We start from the raw sequence: 20,683 nt of genomic DNA on the forward strand, positions 1-20,683 counted from the left end.
ACAAGGTGTCGTGATCATCCTCACAGAAACCTTTGTCCTTTCCTTTGCTCATTCTCTCTTTTATCTCGGCGATCTCTTTGTCATCCTTCTAAGCTTCTCGAATCTTTCCTAACAATGTAGACTGAACTTCCATTGTTGCAACAAAACCTCTAGGGACAATCTCCAATCGAAGTTCCCTGAGATCCTCTGCCAACTCCTTTGGCAATCCTGCGCTTATGAGTGTGTTGGCATAACTCTTCTGGCTCAAAGCGTCTGCTACGACGTTGGCCTTGCCTGGATGATAGTGAAGCTTCATGTCATAATCCTTTATAAGCTCCAACCATCTCCTCTGCCTAAGGTTCAGCTCCTTCTGTGCGAGAATGTACTTCAAACTCTTATGGTCAGTGTATACATCGCAATGGTTTCCAATAAGATAATGTCTCCAAGTCTTCAACGCATGCACTACGACAGCCAACTCCAAGTCATGAGTGGCATAATTTAACTCATGCGGTTTCAGTTGTCGCGAGGCATACGAAACAACTCTTCCGTCCTGCATCAGTACTCCTCCAAGTCCTAAGCGAGAGGCGTCGCAATACACTTGGAAATCCTTGCGTATATCCGGCAGAATCAGTACTGGGGCTGTGGTCAGACGTTTCTTTAACTCCTGAAAACTCGCTTCACATTCTTCCGTCCATTTAAATTTGGTATCCTTCTTCAATAGCTCTGTCATTGGCTTCGTAATCTTGGAAAAATTCTCAATAAATCTCCGGTAGTATCCTGCAAGTCCAAGAAAACTGCAGATCTCGCTAACTGAAGTGGGTGCCAACCATTCAGTGACTGACTAAACCTTGGTGGGGTCTACTGCTATACCTTCTCCTGATATAACATGTCCAAGGAATCCAACTTCTTTCAACCAAAACTCACATTTGCTGAACTTGGCATACAACTGATGTTCCCTGAGTTTCTCGAGAACTAAACGCAAATGCTCTTTGTGCTCCTCTTCATTCTTCGAGTATACCATTATATCATCAATAAACACCACAACAAACTTATCCAAATATTCCATGAACACCTTGTTCATCATGCTCATGAAATAGGCATGGGCATTAGTCAGTCCAAATGACATGACCGTATACTCATATAACCCGTACCTTGTGGTAAATGCGGTTGTAGGTATATCCTTTTCCCGGATCTTCAACTGGTGATATCCTGATCGCAGATCGATCTTCGAGAACACCTTAGCTCCTTGAAACTGGTCAAACAAATCATTGATCATCGACAGTGGGTATTTGTTCTTGATCGTCACCTCATTCAATGCATGATAATCCACAACCATCCTTAGAGACTTATCCTTCTTCTCAACCAAAAGTGTTGGGGCTCCCCATGGTGATGAACTCCGTCGGATGTAACCTTTCTCCAATAACTCCTTGATCTGCTTCTTAATCTCCTCCAGATCATTTGCGGGCATCCGGTAGGGTCTCTTTGATATTGGCCCGGTACCTGGCAACAACTCTATCAAACACTCGATGTCTCGATCCGGTGGCATGCCTGGTAACTCCTCTGGAAAAACATCTGGGTAATCCTTCACTACATGCACTTCCTCATGAACAACTCCCGTGAGGGTATTTGCTTGGCTCCTCATAGGCGCATGTCTAGATACATACTTGATCCTTTTTCCCTCCGGGGTGGTGAGACAAATTGATTTACTAGCACAATCAATGCTTCCTCCATACTTTGACATCCAGTCCATGCCTAATATCACATCCAATCCTTGTGACTCCAAAATTATTAGGTCAGACGGAAAAACATGGCTACCAATGGTTAGGGGTATCTGGTCGCACCATTGGATGGCCATATATTCTGCTCCAGATAAACTTACTAACAGAGGGGTCCTAAGGGTTTGGGTTGGTAGTTTAAACTTACCCACGAATCCCCTTGATATGTATGAATGCGATGCACCAGTATCAAAAAGAACAAGGGCGGTAAAAGACTTAACCAAAAACTTACCGATAACTACGTCTGGCTGCCCTTCAACCTCCTCCATGTTAACGTGGTTCACTTGTCCTTTCTTGAATGGATTAGGCTTCTTCCCAGTGCTCCCATTACCGTTTCCATTCTTCGCTTCAGAGCACTCCGTGGCATAGTGTCCAGTCTTCCCGCACTTGAAGCAAGTAATGTGACTTAGGTCTCTCTTGGCGGGTGTGGCTGGATTGGAGCGGGTCTGATTGTTGCTGGTTCCGTTCCCAGTCCCATTCTTGGAACTATTATGGTTATGTGAACTTCCTCCGTTAGGGTTATGACCTCCATGGTTATGATCAAGTCCTCCCGAGTTTGGGGTTAGACGAGGCTTCTGCTAAGCTCCTGAGTTGTACCATCCTTGTCCATACTTCCTTTTGCGGCTCTCAATTTGCTCCTGCTTCCCTTCAATCATAAGAGCCTTGTCTACCAACTCCTGGTAGTTGCTAAATGTTGCCACCATCAACTACATGCTCATCTCATCGTTCAGCCCTTCCATAAACTTCTCCTGCTTCGCGGCATCAGTGGCCACATCGTTAGGGGCATAATGAGACAGCTTACTAAATTCATCCATGTACTGCCCCACAGTATGGTTCCCTTGGCGCAAGTTGCGAAACTCACGCTTCTTCATGCTCATAGCTCCCGTTGAGACATGGGCGATGCGGAATGCTTGCTGAAACTGATCCCATGTAACAATGGCTATAGGATAGGTGACTATGTAATTCTCCCACCATGAGGTTGCTAGTCCATCCAACTGATGTGCGGCAAAACGCACCTTCTCAACATCTATACATCCTGCAGTGGTTAACTCCCTTCCAATCATGCGGAGCCAATCATCTGCCACTATCGGCTCGGTGCTGCTAGAAAACACCGGCGGCTGCAACCTCAGAAAGCGGGCTAAGTTGTCAACTGGTGGTGGTGGTGGGTTGTTGTTGTTGTTGCCTTGGTTCTGAACTAACAACTGCATCAGTGTATTCTGCTGCTGGATCAACTGAGTGAGCTCCGGTGGGTAAGTAAATCTGGGGTCACGTCTCGGAGGCATCTGAGGGTTTAGAGGGAAGAGAATAGAATAGAATGAGGTCTAGTGAGAAAAACACTACCCATATGCACATGAGACAAACACAATCATATCACTCAATCAATAAAGCAAGGCATACAATCGGTCTAACTATCGTTACAAAAGTGCTCGGACTATACTATATACGTGGTGGAATACTACCACTGATGTGGTGGTCTACTAGAAATATTGATCGGTCAAAGACTCCATGATGTGTGCTCCAGCTTTGTCTTCATAGTCATCATCGCTATCATCGGGGTCCGAGTCGGTGTCGTCGATGATGATGTAGTCCTCAGAACGAATCTCCTTCGGTTCATCATCTTCTCCTCCTGGCGCGGGGTCTCCCATGAATACTCCTAGCTTCCTTTCCCGATCGTCATTCTTCTCCACTAGTACGACGATTTCCTCCTCATAATCTTCGCGAGTAGCCTTGAGTTCTTCCTCCAGTTCCGTGATCCTTGTCATTGCCTTCTTGAGATCTATCATGCCTGCGCACATCTGGTTCTTCTGGCGACGAATGTGCTGGTTTAACTCCTGGATGAAAGATGTGATTGATCTATCCTTCCTGGTGCTGATCATCTCCCATTGCTCATCTCGGCGCCCACAAGTCTGGTAGATAGTATCCTTAAGCTTCTTATGGTAAACTTCTCCAATGCGTCCCATGGTGATGTGAGCTGCCATACTCTTTCCTAGACTCCAGGTTGGTGCATCAAAGAAAAACTCTATGGGTTTGGTGACTGGCGCGAATGTCCTTCCTGGGACTTGAACTTGAATCATCCATCGCTCCTCTTCTGGTAAAGTGGCGTTGTATGTCCCGGTGAAGCTTGGTATTCCAATGTTCAGGTACTTAGTGACTTCCTTCAAGTGTCGTCCAAAAGGTGCTTCTTCATTCGGTTGTGCAAACTTGTTCCTTGCGTCCGCCATCCTAAATAGTAGAAAATGGAGAGGAGTCAGAAATGAGAAGAGAGTGGTGATCTAGGGCTTTAGCTTAGTGGTCGTGTCCTACACTCAGCGTGTGCTCTGATACCATCTTGTAGCGACCCGACCTCAAACGGTTAAGTCTCTGTGCTTCAGTGTCATCCCTAGATCGGTAATGCTGACACACACAGTACTCGAAGGATTTATAACAGAGTAGCAATCACACACTTATTACATCGAATGTTTATTACAATAAATATGGCTTAAGGCCATCTAATACGATAACAGCGGAAGGCTTGGAAGATAAAGTGAGTCCATCAACTCCAACGGCATAGCTGAGCTGCACGGCAATGACCTAACGAACCTTACTCCTCGTCTGAAAAGTCTGCAACATAATAGGTTGCAGCCCAAAAACGGGTCAGCACATGGAATATGCTGGCAATATAACACGGTAGAGCAAAAATAGAATAATGCTATCACTATATACATATTTGGCTGGTGGAAAGCTCTACAGTTAAAGTTTTTGCGAAAGCCAATTTTTTCCTACAACAAAGGAATAGATTTTATTTACTATCATGGTAGTTGAAACATCATTGAGAAGGTTCCTCCAACTCAATCCCAATTAAAAGTAATTATCAACCCATCAATATTAATTTAGAGTGATGAGATACATATGATAATCCAAGTACTAGATACTCAATATGTCCATAACCGGGGACACGGCTAACCATGATTAGTTTGTACACTCTGCAGAGGTTTGCGCACTTTTCCCCACAAGACTCGATCTTCTTTGTTGGATTTCTCGCACTACATGGTGTTTGAGAAACGGATGACCGAGACACAGTCTTTCAGAAGCATTAACTCTCTACTCCAGATAGACTATACCACCTACAACCCACTACCTACTAGTCTACCTCTTCAAGAGCTTCACGCAACTTACTCAACTATGCTAGAGCCCATAATAGCTTGTGGCTGCACACGGAAGTTTCTAGCATGAGATATCTCAGTTCCCTTTGAGCCTGGGTGGCGGACGTTAGGATTATCACACGGGTACTCTGGGATATCCTAGGACAACACTGGATTCTCCAGGTGCCCGACAAGCAATCCGCCCAGATGTGAATTAAAGTTTCCACCTTAAGTTGAACCATTAATTAACAATCTCACAGCTATCATGGTTTCACTCAAACCCAATCCACGTCTACGAGAATAGCATAGCAATATAAGCAATACGTAGAAGTAACTCCCAAGGGTTTGATAATAACAGGGCAATAGGTTCTACCTCATCAACTACTTCCCAATCCCACATGTTATCAGGTCCTAATCATGCAATGTTTGAGGGTTGAAACTAATGCATAAAAACTGGGTGATAAAGGGATATGATCAAAGTGTTACTTGCCTTGCTGATAATCCGCAAAACCTAGAGACTCGTAGTAGCACGCTTCGCACTCCGGGTGTTCTATCGCAAACAAATAAGCATACAATAAGCAATCAAACAAGGGCACGAGTAAAACTCAAATAAGAGATCTCACCAGAAAGTTCAACTTGAGAACTCCAGTTTGCAAAAAGAATCAAATCAAACGAAGCAACGAAACTCAAACTGCGAAAGAAACAAGATCCGATTACTAATATGGACTAAGGTCAAATTTTACTGTATCAAAATCTTGTTCAAGTTGGTTAAACGGAAAGAGGGTTTCGAGACGAAACTCTTGGCGCTTGAATCGCCTGATTCCGATAAACGAGCAAAGTTATACTAAAACGAAAATCGGATCAGAAATCGCGATCGAAAATTAATCACGAAAAATCCGAGAAAAAGAAAAACTAACGAACAGGCTAACGAATGAACGTTCGCTGTCTGCGGCTAAACGGTGAAAACCGTTCATTGAAACGAATGTAAAAACGGGCGTTCGCTAAATAACTAAACCGAAAATAAACCGAACCGGATCTAATAAAAAAACGGATCTAGGGTTTCGAAAAAAAAACCAAACTGTTTTCTCACAAAAACCGAGGCGGCTACCTCAGGTCCGGCGGGGTCCAGCGAGGTCCGGCGGCGGCGGGCGGCTCCGGTGCGGTGGCGGCACCGGCGGGCGGCGGCGCGGCGCGAATCGGCGACGACGCGGATCGGCTAGGGTTAGGGTTTCGGGCGGCAGGCGGCTGGGCTGGCTCGGGTGCGGCTTATAAGAGGGCCGGCCCGAGGTCTCTTGGCCGGGTACGGCCCAAAGTCGGTTTGATTTTTTTTTATAATTCCGACATGCAGAAAATGAAAGAAAAGAAATACTAAACGGACTTCAAAAATTCCGAAATAAAATTTTCCCGTCCTCTAAAAATAAGCCGGACAAGGTGAACATTTATTTGGGCCTAAAATGCAATTTTGAAAAACGCATATTTTCCTAATTCAAATAAAATAGCGATAAAACTCCGAATAAAAAAAATCTTATTTGATTTTAATATTAAAGCTTCGATATTTCTTTATTTTGAGGAAGTCATTTTATCCTCTCTCTTTTATTTTTATAAAATAAATAATCGAAGAGAAAATAATTAAAATCAAATGATCCTCTTTCCAAAATTCGAGAAAACTCGAATATGAAAATAATGAAATCCCCAACTCTCTCTGTAGGTCCTTGAGTTGCGTAGAATTTCTAGGATCAAGCCAAAAAATGCAATAAAATATGATATGCAATGATGTTTAAATGTATAACATTCCAAATTGAAAATTTGGGATGTTACAGGAACCATGTCTTTATGGTGCGCTTGTCTCAGATGCCAGGAAATTTACAAACTTAGCCCCCGTTTAAAATTTCCTACATCACAACAATATTAGTCGGTTGGGGATAGGACGGTAATCTCGCATACACCGAATATTTGCCAATGAGAGTTTGTTTTTGGCGCCCACCGTGTATGAATCGGGGAGGGAGTCAATTTTGGCCGAAGAGACATTGTGTTTTGGCGCCCATCGTGTATGAATCCGGGTGAGAGGCGGTTATGTCACGATTAAGTGAAATTTCAAACCTACCCCTATCGAAACCTATAGAAATCTAGCCGATAGGCTTTGCGTGTCAGGGATAGGCAGTAACCTCCATCTCACAGATTTTGGTTTTGGGCGGTTACTGCGAATTTCCCCGCTTTGTTCAAATTTTTGTAGAGCAAGAGTGCACGTTTACCGCGCCAACTCAATTCGAATCCAGTTTGTATTATATTTTTGTTTGGGCAGGATCCATTTGCAATTGGAATAAAATTTTATATACATACTTTTTTATATATATAATTTCAAAAGCACAACAAAGAATTCTGCTCCTTTATATGTATATAATATGACTTACAAATACAATGATCTCAAAATCATAAGGTTGAATTCAAAAAAAATTAAACCAAATTATGTTCTACTAAAATGTATGGATCAGTAATATCTACATATTAAATACATAGATGCGCGTGAATTCATATGAGTATGCATGTTTGATAGATCAATTTTGGTTCGAGTATGAATTACATGTATCATCATCTCGAATTCAAATATTTGAATTCCTTTTATGTTGACTCCTTTCACGCCCATCTCTCTCGCATGATCCTTCATGTAGCTATCATTCTTTTTTCTCCAGCTCATCCGCAAGCTCACTTCATGTTTATCCAATCCTCGCAAACATGGTCTCTCGACGTCTCCCTTGAGAAGTCTCACACTCTCCCTATCATTATACATTACACGGTTTTCACTATCTCTCATGTCTCTACCATTCTCTGGTATCACTAGGTACCTAAGCTTTCTTTTTCACAGCCACACACACAGTCTCACTCGTCTTTCACTTTGTCTTTCTCTCTATGGGGTTCTCTCACACACCCTATATGTCTCTAGATATGACTCATACCACTAAAATTACTCTCTCCTGCAGACACAAAATTTGTTGCGGTCTCCTTTCCATCTACATCCCAATTATAAAACTGACATATTCATTTGTTTACCGATCCGACAAATTCCCCCCCGCTCTCTCTCTCACACACATAGCTCCTGCTTCCACTCCCCTTCCCGACTATCATCTCTCTCTCTCTCTCTCACCCACAAAACTCTCACTTTCGCACCCCCGAATCGTATTTATCTCACATCATTGATCGACTAGCCTCTAGATAGGTTTATACATCGACACACTCGTGCTTCCACTATCGCGTACATGTCTCTCTCGCGCTCCTTGTATCTATGTAGATTTTTCGTCCCTTCTTGAGACACGCCCTCTCGATGTGCAAACACACACTATCGCCTCATTTTAAGCTGATACCTGTCGCACACACACTCTTTGTGTCTTTGTCACACATGCACTCCGTCCTCCTCCTCTCTCCCTCTCTCTCACACACAACACACACACATGGGCTTTTTGCAACAACTAGCAAGATGCCCATGCGTTGCACGGAACATCAAGATGCATTTGTATGAGTAGTTTATCTTGTGGGAGAAAAGGATAAACGAGGCACTACAAGAAATATGCCAACTTGCGACCATCACTATTGGTCACCGAAAGGTCATTTTTTTAATTTACGACCTTTTTTTGACAAAAAACAGAAGGTCAAAAACTGGCGGTCGTAAACTTAAATTAACGATCTTCTCACAGAGAAGGTCATAGACGTTTACGACCAAAATAAAAGGTTGTGGAACCCATGACCTTTTGTTTTGGTCACTGGTTGTCTGCCCAGGCCACGTCGGATCCGACGTGGCAATCTGACGTGGCAAAATTGCGACCAATTGAAAAGGTCGTTGATAAGATTCAGCCCGGTCCGATTAGGTGTCTATATGGGCCAAGCCCATTAATTCAGCCCATTTATGAAATTTTTTTCCTCCCAATTTTGGTCAACTTCTTTGGGCATTTTGTGGTCCATTTTAAATTTGGGCCTCACAATTTTTACAGTGCATTTAATTTTTGGGCCTTGGCCTTTTTGTGATCCAATTTTTGGCCTTGGCCTCTTTGCGATCTAATTCTTTTGGGGCTGTAGCCATTTCGACCAGTTTTTCATTTGGTCCAATAGACATTTTGGCCAGTTTTTAATTTGGGCCACGCCTCTTTATTTCAAATACAATTTACAGCACAAACATAGAATCAAACCAAATTCAATACCAATATATTCTCTTTTTGACCACTTCTAATCCAAGAATACATTTCAAGTAAACATAGAATAATATTCCAAGGATTTGTACATATATCCTAGCATTTGAATAATAAGTTCAGCAAGCAAATATACACCAAATTCTCAGCAAGATCAACAATACATCCAAATTCCCAGAAAATACGGCATTACAACAAACATATAAAGCAAGTCGTTGACTTGGACTTCCAGCTTCTCCAAAAAAATCAGCACATAACTCTCCTATAGATGAGAAGAAAAGCCACATGTTTAGACTCGATATGGGTAATATATGCTAAAAATAAATCCAAGAACCGTGCAAGAGCCTAGGTTTTACCATCATTTGGACACCCAGATTGGCGATCCTTCCTTACCTAATGTGTGCAAGTCCAAATAAATTAATAAACAATCCATTTATAGAGCAAATGATATGCCCCCTTTTATCTAAAACTATAGTGTATGCTAGGGATAGAACAAGGGGTAAGACTGTTATGACATGCCAGATTGCCAGCAACAGTTCTTACATGCATCTTCATATTTCGAAAGGTAACATGCATCACATCAAAAAATTGTAAGCATTGAACCTACATAATATCTACAGTAACATCACCAATCAGGTTGCATGTGTATGCTAGAAATCAAGAATCAAAAGGACTTCAGCTTGTTTTGAATATCTACAGTAACATTATAAGCATTGAACCTACATCATATCTACAGTAACATTACACAGTCTAGAATTTCTGTTGAGAAGTAGTAACTTGATGTAAAGTCACTTGAAAATAGAAAACACCTTACAAGCTTGTGAAGCTTACCATGGTTTCAGAAGCATGGGTTATGTAATCTTTTATGCCATCCTCCCAAAATTTGGCTGGATGATTTTGCAACTGTAGTTGTACCAGCTGCTCAAAATATAAACATATAGATGAGTTCTTCTCGCATGTCACCAGAGGCAAATAGCAATACACATAAATGAATGAATAGGGGCATATTCTACAACAAGATGAACCGACAGAGATATATTTTGTAGCCTACAACAATCATGTTAGTAACCACAAAGATACAATTACAAGGCTCAGTGACCTCACTGCTACAAATTAACTTGATGTTCTACTACTAGACCATTCAAGCTCATGGCTGGGATCGACCAGAATCAGAACATAATAAACATAGAAAACATATGTGGAAATGAGTTTCTATTCAAAAAAGCAAATATTCCTAAATGAGCATATTCTAGAATGAACATTCTAGAGCACAGATCCTAGAATGAAACGCAACATAGTGTGGTAGAGTATTGAGGCGTTGGGAAATTCTTCAGTGGGCTAACAAAATCATCATGTTCCAGTCAGTGGCGATTTCAGAAATAAACAAAGAAAGTACAACCGCGCTGCTCTGACATATGGAGGGAACTACACACAAGGGGGTTAATACCATGCTGAGATGAAATAATCATTTTCCATTTGCGACTGACAGATCGACAACAGCATGAAACCACGCGCCACACCTCGGGCATCGGGCTATCCTGAATCCATGTCGAGATTCTAGACCAAATCGAATCGAAGCAATCCGCATATGGAATAAACAAAGGACGCGAATCAAGCCGGGAGCGACTGACCAGTGGGCGAAGAACTCGACGATGACGAACTGCTCCCGCGAGGTCGTGAGGAAGGCATCCAAGCTGGTGGGGTTGAGGTCCACGGCGTCGTCCCCCTGCGCGGCGGCCTCGACCCCCGCCTTGTCGCCGACGCCAAGCGACCGAAGGGCGTCCGTGCACCCCGCGAGGGAGGAGGCGACAAGGCGAATGAGGAGGAGGACTCGCGCCGCCGCGGAGGCCATGGGATCGGCAAGGAGCTGGATCTTACCGGTCCGGCGCGGCGGGGATCCGGCGATCCGTCTCTCCACATCCGTACATCTCATGAGGGAGGAGGGAGGTCGCCGGTGGGGGTGGTAGTCGCACAGCGGTGGGATTGGGGAGGAATCAGGGGAGGGAGAGGAATTGAGTGGATCTCCTGCCAGGGAGGGAAGGGGAGGTGGAGGCCATGGTTGTGGTCGCCGACGGGAGAGATAGAGGGGACGCTGGAGAGAGGTGGCCATGGCGTCGATCTAGGGTTTCGGCGTGGAGAGCAGGAGAGGGTGGAATCGAAGGCGGAGGTCGCCCCCGGGTATGAAGTAGAGGATGTCGCCAGGGCAGTCGAGGAGTGGGGGAGGAGGTCGCCGGCGGGGCTGCGGCTGGGTTTGGGGGAGCGGAGATCGGCGGCGGGGCTGGGGCTGGGTTTGGGGGAGTGGAGATCTGCGGCGGGGCCGGGTTTGGGGTTGCGGGAGAGGAGAGGATGGATCTGGGGGACCGAGGGGAGGGGGGAGTGGGTGAGTGGGGGTGGCGGCGGGTGGGGATCTGGGGGGTCGAGGGGAGGGTGGGTGGGTGGGTTAGGGTTTTTGATTCTCGGGAGAAGCTTCACCGTTGAATGGATGCGTGATGGATGGCTCAGATTGCGTTCAATTTGGTGATCCGCGTGAAAGCGGTTCCTCGCATCTCATTTGGTTGGCTATCTCGCACTTGAATCTCAAAATTTTGGACCCAAAACTTTGAATTTTTTTAAACATAACAATGACATAGTTTATCAAAATGATCTTATTTTTTCGTAAGTGTGCAACTTAGGATGGCAAACAATGCCATAGTTCGACATCTTTCATTTTCTTTGCACAAAAAGATGATTTTCCATTTTTTGAGTGGATAAAAAGGTTTTTTGTGAAGAAGCTACCAAATATTTGTTCCAAAATAGCATAACTCCATTTTAAAAAAATATTAGACCATATTTTATGTAAAATTGACCAAATAGTAACATGTCAAAAGCTTTTGATCCACCTCTTATAAAAAAACAAATTCCACCCATTCAGTAGGAAGCGGGGAAAATTCGAATGAAAATTTGTTCAAATGTTTCATATTGTGCTCAAGGGTGCATATTGGAATGACAAACAATGTTTTCTAAGAAAGTTTTCATTTTCTTTGGACGAAAAAAATCATTTTCCATTTTCCGAGTGCCCAAAACAAGTTTTTTTGTGAAGGACCTACCAAATAATTATTGCAAATTTGGATCAAATCAATTTATAAAATACTAGGCCATATTTAATGCACAATTGACCAAATGGTTGGGTGTCAAAAGCTTTGATTCACCTCTCGTGAAAAAGACAATTTTTCGCTGGTTCAGTAGGAAGCAGGTCAAATTTGAACTACAGCTGCCTCATAGTTTGCTATTTATTTTTTCCAAAAATCATTTCTAGATACATAAGTATCTATTTAATCATAGAAACATCAAAAGTTTTCAAAGATTCAACCACTAGCTAGGAACAGTCAAGCCCGCCGTTTTGACCGCATTTTGAAACGGGCATAAAAAATTTCAAAAAAATCAAAAAATTGAAAAACCTCCGCATGTGTCATTACATGTGACCAAGTTATCAGGAAAAATAATAAACTTGTAATACAACAATCTCTCCCTAATAATAAAGCACGGATTGAGTCTTCGGGTTCACCGTCACGGCGTTTTTATACAAATGTCCATGTGCTTTTTAGGAATTAACCCACCGTCCATGTAATAAGTCAACCGAACCGGTGCGAGCGATAGAAAAAAGGAACGCAGCCTTCCAATCCCGTCTCCACCTCCAGTGCGCCGCCACCCCCTGCCCTGCCGCCGCGCACCGGTCTGGCGCGCGTGGACATGGTGCCCGACGGGGGAGGGGAGTGCCGCATCACAAGTCTCGCGCCGGCGGGCTACGCGCTCCTCGAGCAGTTGGAGGCGGCGTGGCTGCTCGACGCAGAATGAACGCGGCGGCCGGAGCTTGCAGGGGATGGATTCGTGTGCGACAGGGGCAGGGAGGCGGATCTGGAGGCTTTCGGTGAGGCGGGGTTCGCCTGTGACGAGGAGGATGGCCGGAGAGCGGCTTCCCGAGAGGATCCATAGCATCCGCGGCTCCAGGACAAAAAGGAGACACGGTGGTGAGGGAGATAACAAGGGAGAAAGGAGGGGCGGTGCGGTGACCTTGGTCGGAGCTCATCGGTGTCCGGAAACGGTAGACGGGCGCCACTACTACTGCATCCCTGGTATTCCTCCTCTCACCTCTCCTGCCTTAATGACATCTGTTGCGTCGCCAAAGCCTTGGCCGCACATCACCAGCATCTCCGGCCTCGAGTACTCCTGCCACTGCACCCAGAGGCCCGTCGCCATGACCGGATCCAGTATGGTTCCTCTAATGCCCGCCCTCTCCCTTATGGCACATGTGCTATTTTACTCGGAAAGGCCATTGCTCACACTTTGAATTTTGGCATCAACTTTGTTGTCGTGCTTCATTTCTTTGCTGGAAGAACCTCAATTGTTTCTTTGCTTCGGTTGTTCTTCAATCTTAGCTCTCAGTTCTCAACATATGCATTACAATATGTTTGTTGTATGTAGGGATGGAGTGAAGAAACTGGATTGGGGTCATGGAATAAATCAACTAGGGGATGCAACTCATGTTCTTGTAGGTGGTCATTCAGACATTTCTTAACTCTGCTGCAAAATCAGCTGCCATAGCTCTGCGCTGCCGGTCATGGAAACCTCTCATGTATCCCCTCTTGTCGCTTCTCACCAGCAGCGTCTCTACGCCGTGGCAGCGGCGATCCCGCCCCGATGATTGAAGCTGCTGCTCCTGATCTATTGTGTCTGGGCAATCCCAGCCACTCCTCCCTAGCAAACTTGTGCTCTTCCTTCGGCTTGCCTTCCATAGGGTCTGGCACCGCTTCAATTATAATCTGCAGGACATACACAAGTTGCAGACAAATCGATTGAAATAATGTGCTAAGCCTTGGGCTCCATTGCCACTTTGTCAGCTTGTTGATATTAGAGGGAGGATCAAAGGGGTGATTGGTACTTTCCCTTACAGCGGCCGGTGAAAAGCAACGAATTTTCTCAACCAATGATGCTTTCTCTGTGGTGTCCAGGTTATGAACTCCTACAATTTCAGGTGTACTACAATCCAGGAATGCAGCAGGCCAGAACAATGGACAATGATTGTACTATGAGTGGCTAGGTATTGGCCTACCGTGGCAAGATGCCGGTGACTCTATGAGGTGTGTAAAATATGGATCTGTAAATGTCCCAGGTTGCCTTGGGGGCCAAATGCCGCAAACAGGTCAAGGTTAGTTAATTTCTCCTTTGCCATTTCTCTAGATAATCCTCTCTATCAAGATCACTTAGGACGATATAATCTGCTATGTACTTTCTATATGATTTCAGTATGAGAACATCACTTTAGGACAATATAATAAGCTACCCATGTGATATTTACTTCCACTGCGTTTCAGCATGTTCAATCTCTGTACAAGCACGCAAATGGACATATTTTGATTTGGCAACTTCGTGTTTTAATCGTTCTCACTGAATATTGGATCCTGGCCCTTATGTTATCTACCTATAGTATGTTTCTAGCTCGATGTCTACTGCTTCTCTTAAGGCCACAGTAGTTTAGATCGACACTATGTATATCTAAATAACAATTTCATTTGGATCACATAACATTCTTTTTCCTGGAAAATCACGTGGTTTATTGGACTTGAATTAGCAGTGTGGTTCATGTGCACATTGTGCTTAGTTATCCTTTCTGTTATCACAAGTCTATGTGATAAACACGAAGTATGCACTTCCATCTATACTTCTAATAATATTGGTGTCAAGTGGTATTAAAAGTCTAAAACTGCAGTTTAGGTTGTTCATACAAATCTGGATTGGGTGTGTTTCTAAAATTGTACGAGTAGTAACTTTGTAGAAGGATTGCAGTCCCTTAATCTAATAGCGATTTAACTTTTTTAAGTGACATAGAACAATCCTGTAACTTTGAAGACACCTCCAGATGTTGTGATTCTGCAAATTATCCGGTACATGCTCCTGCTTTGCAATACCTCTCTGATTGTCTATCAAGCTGCAAAAATGCTATGTGCCAAACATTTAATGTTTGGTAGTTAACTCTAAACATGATAACACTACCATTCTACACAAGCATGTTTCTTCCATAAAAAGAAAATTAATATATAAAAAAATCTGTATCTAATATGTTGTATTGGAAGTAATAGTGTGAGGGAAGCAAAACAAGTTTCCGTCAGGGAAGAAAACATTCTAAAACTTCTGTTTCCTTAAGTCAGTCAAAACACAAATATGTTTTCTGAGAATTATACTATTATTTATTCTGGTAGAAGGTCGTGCTTCATGAAGTAGGCATGCTAAATGTGAGTTGTATGTCGATGATTTCATTTTATTAGTTGTTCAGAAGAATAATGACAATAGTTGTCTTACTCCAATTCATGAAGTATAGTTTGTATTATAGGATCTTCTTATATGCCAGAAGCTAAGGTCCATTGTCCCTCAACACAGTCTCCCTGAAATACAAATTCCAGCTTTTAAGTGTGGCAATGACGCAAATTCCCGAAGGACACCTTGCCGCCTCTGTTGCTGGAGATCAGCCGAAAGAGTTAGCTTGTAGCCGCTTTGTTTCAATGGTTGCTCAATGCTCTTCGACTCTCCATAATGAGCAGTTGATGCTGCTTGGACGAAACAATTGATCGGAAAATGGGTAGTGTTGTACTGGTGGTCTTGTGTCCGCCCACTAACTGTAAGACACCTAAGATGATTCTTCAGGACTTGATACATTCCAATTACTCATTTGGGTCTTCTTCTTACTCTTATATTTGGTTTTGCTTAGTAATCTTAAGATCAATTCTTTCGATTTATAACTATATGTAGAGCGCAGAACCCGACCTTGCATGTGGTCGGTTTAATTTGCATCCTGAAGAAATTAGTTTAAAAATGTTCACAGTTTTACACATGTTCACATTATTTTTGTTTCAAAAAAATATGTTTGCACTTTTTTAAAATCATAAAAAATCCTTAAAAAATTCATTTAGAAATGTAGAAAAAAAATCAAAACATTCTTTAAAGAAAAAATATCTATTAAAAATGTGTTTTTTTAGAGATGTTCTAATTTTCATAAACGTTTAAGATTCTTGAAGAAGTGTTCCAATTTTTATGTAAACCTTAACTTCTATAAAAACTAAGGAAATTTTAATGTTTTCCAGAAAAGAAAAAAAAACGATTGACAAAATATTCCATGCAAAACTTCTCTTGCAATTGACGAAGAACGCTAAGTTGGCTTCTTCAGGTCCAAACTTGATTCTACAAAAAGTAATAATCAATATTACCTTATTATCGATGTTTATTAAAATTGGATATATATAAAATAGTGCACAATGAAATATCGAGCTGGTTGTGTCTCTTTTTCGCCCGGTGCAACGCACGGGCATTTGTACTGGTAGTTGTAATCTTTCCCTAATAATAAAGTATGGATTGACTTTGTCGGGTTCACCGTCACAATATGCTTCCGCCTGGTCGTAATACGCTTTCAGCATTCATATAGACAAAATCATAATATAAACGAGGTGTTACTAATAGCATGTCCAAACCCCCTCTGTTTTTAGTTAATTAGCCCACCATCTTATATTACCTGCGAAAAACATTCCTAGCCGTGAGGTTCGAAGTTTCGACCTCCCGTTCTCACGCTACAGCCACAACTAGTTGGGCTCGCCCCCAAGTTGCCATTAAAAACTGGGTTAGCTTCCTAGTAATCTTCCTTCGAAAGCTTGCCAAATAATCTTGCCCACCCAGCCAAACGTAGCCTGGTGGAGTGAGAATACGGAGATAGGCCCAATTACCCTGGCCCTTGAGCCGAACAAAGCAAGGTTAATTCCAATCGATTCATGCATGTTTTTAATTAAAGTTTGCTTGGGTGTTGAATAATCCCACCTTGTTCTATTATGTTGAGTCGTCTCAGTTGATATACGTTTCCAAGTTAGCTGAAATATCAACAAAAGCACCTGGGAATCAACAAGCAGCCCCAAGAGCCAACGGGAGAAGACGATGCAATAACATTGAACATCCTTGGCGAGGCAAAGAGGAGAAGTGAGTAAAGGTTGTTGAGAGGCGAGGGGCGCGGGCGACGAGAGGAGAACAAGCGGCTGCCGGGAGGTGCAAGAGCGCGAGGGGGCCCGCAGCTACGCGACAGCGTCCATGGCCGGAGGCGCGCGCAGCTCGGCCATGGTGGCGCGAAAAGAAACACTGGGAAGAGAGAGAGCGGTGTTTAAGAATTATAAAATCTTGCCAAAGAAAAGAATTTGAAAACCATTTGGATTTGAAGGAACTTGAAACTATTTTATTTTAGCCTTTTTGGGGTTGTGCCAACTCCACATAAATTATCCCACGTGGAACTTATATTACATTGCTATAAATATAAATCCAAATATTTAATTAAGAGGTTTAAATTGAAAGTGGGTTATGCTTACCTCGAAATGAATGGGATTGTTATTTTTAGCTCCCTAATATTTTTCGGGGGCAATGTTCATGAGTTATAAAGAGAACCTCCATGGGAATTCCCTCAATTTAGATAGATCGAATATCCATAAAATTTACTTATTTGAATTTCATTTGGTTGGCTAATTTAATAAAATTCAAGTGAGGGATTTCTAAAAAACCTCAATTCAAATCAAAGCATGATGACATGACCAGCAAAGATAACATGAAACAAACATTATAGTTTAGTAGATGTAGTAATGACACAACAGAAGCCTAAGATGCCCAAACATATTGCACTTGAAAAAAAGTAAAGTATTAGGGATAATAAAACTTCAAAGGGAAATGCTTGGTTGACTCGAACCTTATACACATTGTTCCGAAAACCGCAAGAAGCCAAGCCGCAGTTGCCATCATTGAGAAGCAGTGCACTGCCGGGCCGTCACACAAAGTTATGTATGTTTTTTATGTATTGCAATTTTTACTAACTATGTGATTTTCCTAAATTTTCAACAGCGATAATGGTGTCTTAGTAAATAAAATAGGCATGTTTAGCAGAACGCGACGATGTTAGTGGTGAAATGATAAACCGATCAGCTTTATGCACATGGTCATAATAGAAATACCTTTAAGTTGATGCTTTATGATTTTTTACCTCCGTTGCAACACACGGGCCCTTTTGCTAGTTATTTTAATAAAGTGTTCTCAGAAATGAGCTATCATGTGTGAAGATTCATGACTTTCAAGCCAAATGATCAACCGTATGCCCACGTTCATGACATAGTTTGTTCAAATGATCTCATATTGTGCACAAGTGTGAATATTGGAATGGCAAACAATGTTTCCTAAGGAAGTTTTCATATTCTTTGGACAAAAAATTCATTTTCCATTTTTTGAGTGCCTAAATGAGTTTCTTTTGTGAAGGACCTACCATATATTTGTTGCAAAATTGTACCAAATCAATTTTCTAAAATACTAGGCGCTATTTAATGCACAATTGACCAAATGGTTGGGTGTCAAAAGATTTGATCCACCTCTCGTGAAAAAGACAAATTTCTGTTGATTCAGTAGGAAGCGGGTCAAATTTGAACTATAGCTGCCTCATAGTTTGCTATTTTTTTCAAAAAATCCTTTCTAGGTACATAAGTATCTATTTAATAAGAAAAACAACAACAAAAATCCCAAGATTAAACTAATAGCTAGAAACGGTCATTCTCGCCATTTTGACCACATTTTGAAACGGGCATAAAAAATTAAAAAAAATTAAAAAATAGGAAAACCTTCGCATTGTGTCATTACATGTGACCAAGTTACCAGGAAAAATAATAAACTTGTAATATGGTAATTATTTTAAAAAAGTGTTCTCATAAATGAGCTATCATGTGTGAAGATTCATGACTTTCAAGCCAAATGATCAACCTTATGGCCACATTCATGGCATAGTTTGTTCAAATGATCCCAAATTGTGCACAAGGGTGCATATTGGAATGTCAAACAATGTTTCCTAAGGGAGTTTTCATTTTATTTGGACGAAAAATCAATTTTCCATTTTTGAGTGTCCAAAATGAGTTTTTTTGTGTGAAGGACCTACCATATATTTGTTGCAAAATTAGACCAAATCAATTTTATAAAATACTAGGCCATATTTAATGCATAATTGACAAAATGGTTGGGTGTCAAAAGTTTTTATCCACCTCTCGTGAAAAAGACAAATTTTTGCCCATTCAGTAGGAAACACGTCAAATTTGAACTGCAGCTGCCTTATAGTTTGCTCTTTATTTTTTTCCAAAAATCATTTATAGTTACATAAGTATCTATTTAATCATAAATACATGGTTTGGTGGTGATAAGTAGCTGCCTTATAGTTTGCTCTTTATTTTTTTCCAAAAATTATTTATAGTTACATAAGTATCTATTTAATCATAAAGCGCGTAGACTCGCATGCCCGCCGCATGGTCACCGCGTGACCGTGGCATTGCCATGCGTTCTGGGCAGCCTAGGCATGTCTAGTAGGTTGGGCACTCCCTAGGTAGATGCTAGGAAGAAAATAACAACAGAAGAATCTCACGAGGAGACCGAACTATGCTCAAACATTAATTAGCAGCCAAGTGTTTGATAAGCGGTACGAGAAATTAACAAGGCCAATGGGCCTGAGTTTTGGCTGAGGATGATCATCTACTAGGGAGACTGTCTTGGCAAATTTTCAGCTCAAATGGAGGAGTTTGGATGGCACTTGCTTTGCAAAGTACCACATCGGGCAGAAATATGGTGTCGAATCTGGGCTCAAATGGATAAGTGGATTGAGCTGAAATTTTGTGGAGTATGGTAATTTGGGCATATTAAAGCGCTATAAAAAAATTATACCATTTGGATAATCCTAGCTTGTACTTCCTTCACAAAGCTTCTCTCTAGATAGAAACTTTAGAAATTTACTAAGGAAGATTTAATAGGAAAATGGAGCTGAATATTGGAATGTGGCAATAATTTTTATATGTAAGAGTGGCACAAAAAGTTTCAGGACAATAGGAGGTGTCTAGATAGCACTTCCTTTGCAATATGCCAATTTGGACAGAAAATAGAAATTGAAGTTGGGCTTACATAGATGATTGGATTATGCTAAAATTTGGTGTAGGGGGTTTCTATGGTCATGGTAATGTCCTGGAAAATTTTCAGCAATTATAAAGCAATATAAAATGTAGTTGCTTCACAAACTAAAAATATTACCAGGAACAAAGATTCGATGGTGAGCTCACATGTATTGTTAGATAGAGCTAAGCTTTTGTGTAGAGCTATGAATTTGGCATATAGAATATGTGGCAAAAAACTAAACTCATTACGATATTCCTATCTTGTACTTCCTTCACAATGCTTTTAGGTGGACAGAAACTTTGGAAATTTGCTGAGGAAGATTTACTAGGCAAATGGAGTTGAATTTTGTCATGCGGCAATGATTTGGATAGGAAAGAGTGCCCAAACATTTTGAGGGCAATCAAGAATATATAAATAGTACTTCCTTCACAGAGTGATGTTTTGAACAGAATAGGAAAATGAATATTGTTGAATTATTTTTGAACTAAGCAAGGAAGTATTTTTACATATTTGATGAAGATTTGACCCAAAGAATTTATGAGATTTTTTGGGAATTTTGGGAATGATAGAAATATAGGTTGCTTCACAACCTAGGGAAAAAATTGACACATGTACATGACACATAGGCAAAACTGATGAGGTGGCACCTAGTCATAGC

At 41.8% G+C, this 20,683-nt stretch overlaps 2 long non-coding RNA genes across 4 annotated transcripts; one reads left to right on the forward strand and one right to left on the reverse strand.

The window, feature by feature from the left end:
* Positions 1-9,048: 9,048 nt before the first annotated feature.
* Positions 9,049-9,450, reverse strand: LOC147964589 (uncharacterized). The gene is made up of 2 exons (XR_015609398.1): positions 9,411-9,450; positions 9,049-9,316 (listed from the first exon to the last, which is right to left on the reverse strand). It is a non-coding gene; the product is annotated as an uncharacterized LOC147964589 (long non-coding RNA).
* Positions 9,451-12,663: 3,213 nt separating this feature from the next.
* LOC125512171 (uncharacterized) lies at positions 12,664-15,776 on the forward strand. Of its 3 annotated transcripts, none has more exons than XR_015607745.1 (3): positions 12,688-13,301; positions 13,516-14,239; positions 15,422-15,776. It is a non-coding gene; the product is annotated as an uncharacterized LOC125512171 (long non-coding RNA). The 3 variants fall into 3 exon arrangements; XR_015607744.1 differs by having other exon boundaries at positions 12,689-13,166; XR_007285227.2 differs by having other exon boundaries at positions 12,664-14,239.
* Positions 15,777-20,683: the final 4,907 nt, after the last annotated feature.

The sequence above is a fragment of the Triticum urartu genome, chromosome 6A (genome assembly GCF_056163025.1).
Source record: "Triticum urartu cultivar PI428250 chromosome 6A, HENAU_Tu73, whole genome shotgun sequence".
Classification (NCBI taxonomy): Eukaryota; Viridiplantae; Streptophyta; class Magnoliopsida; order Poales; family Poaceae; genus Triticum; species Triticum urartu.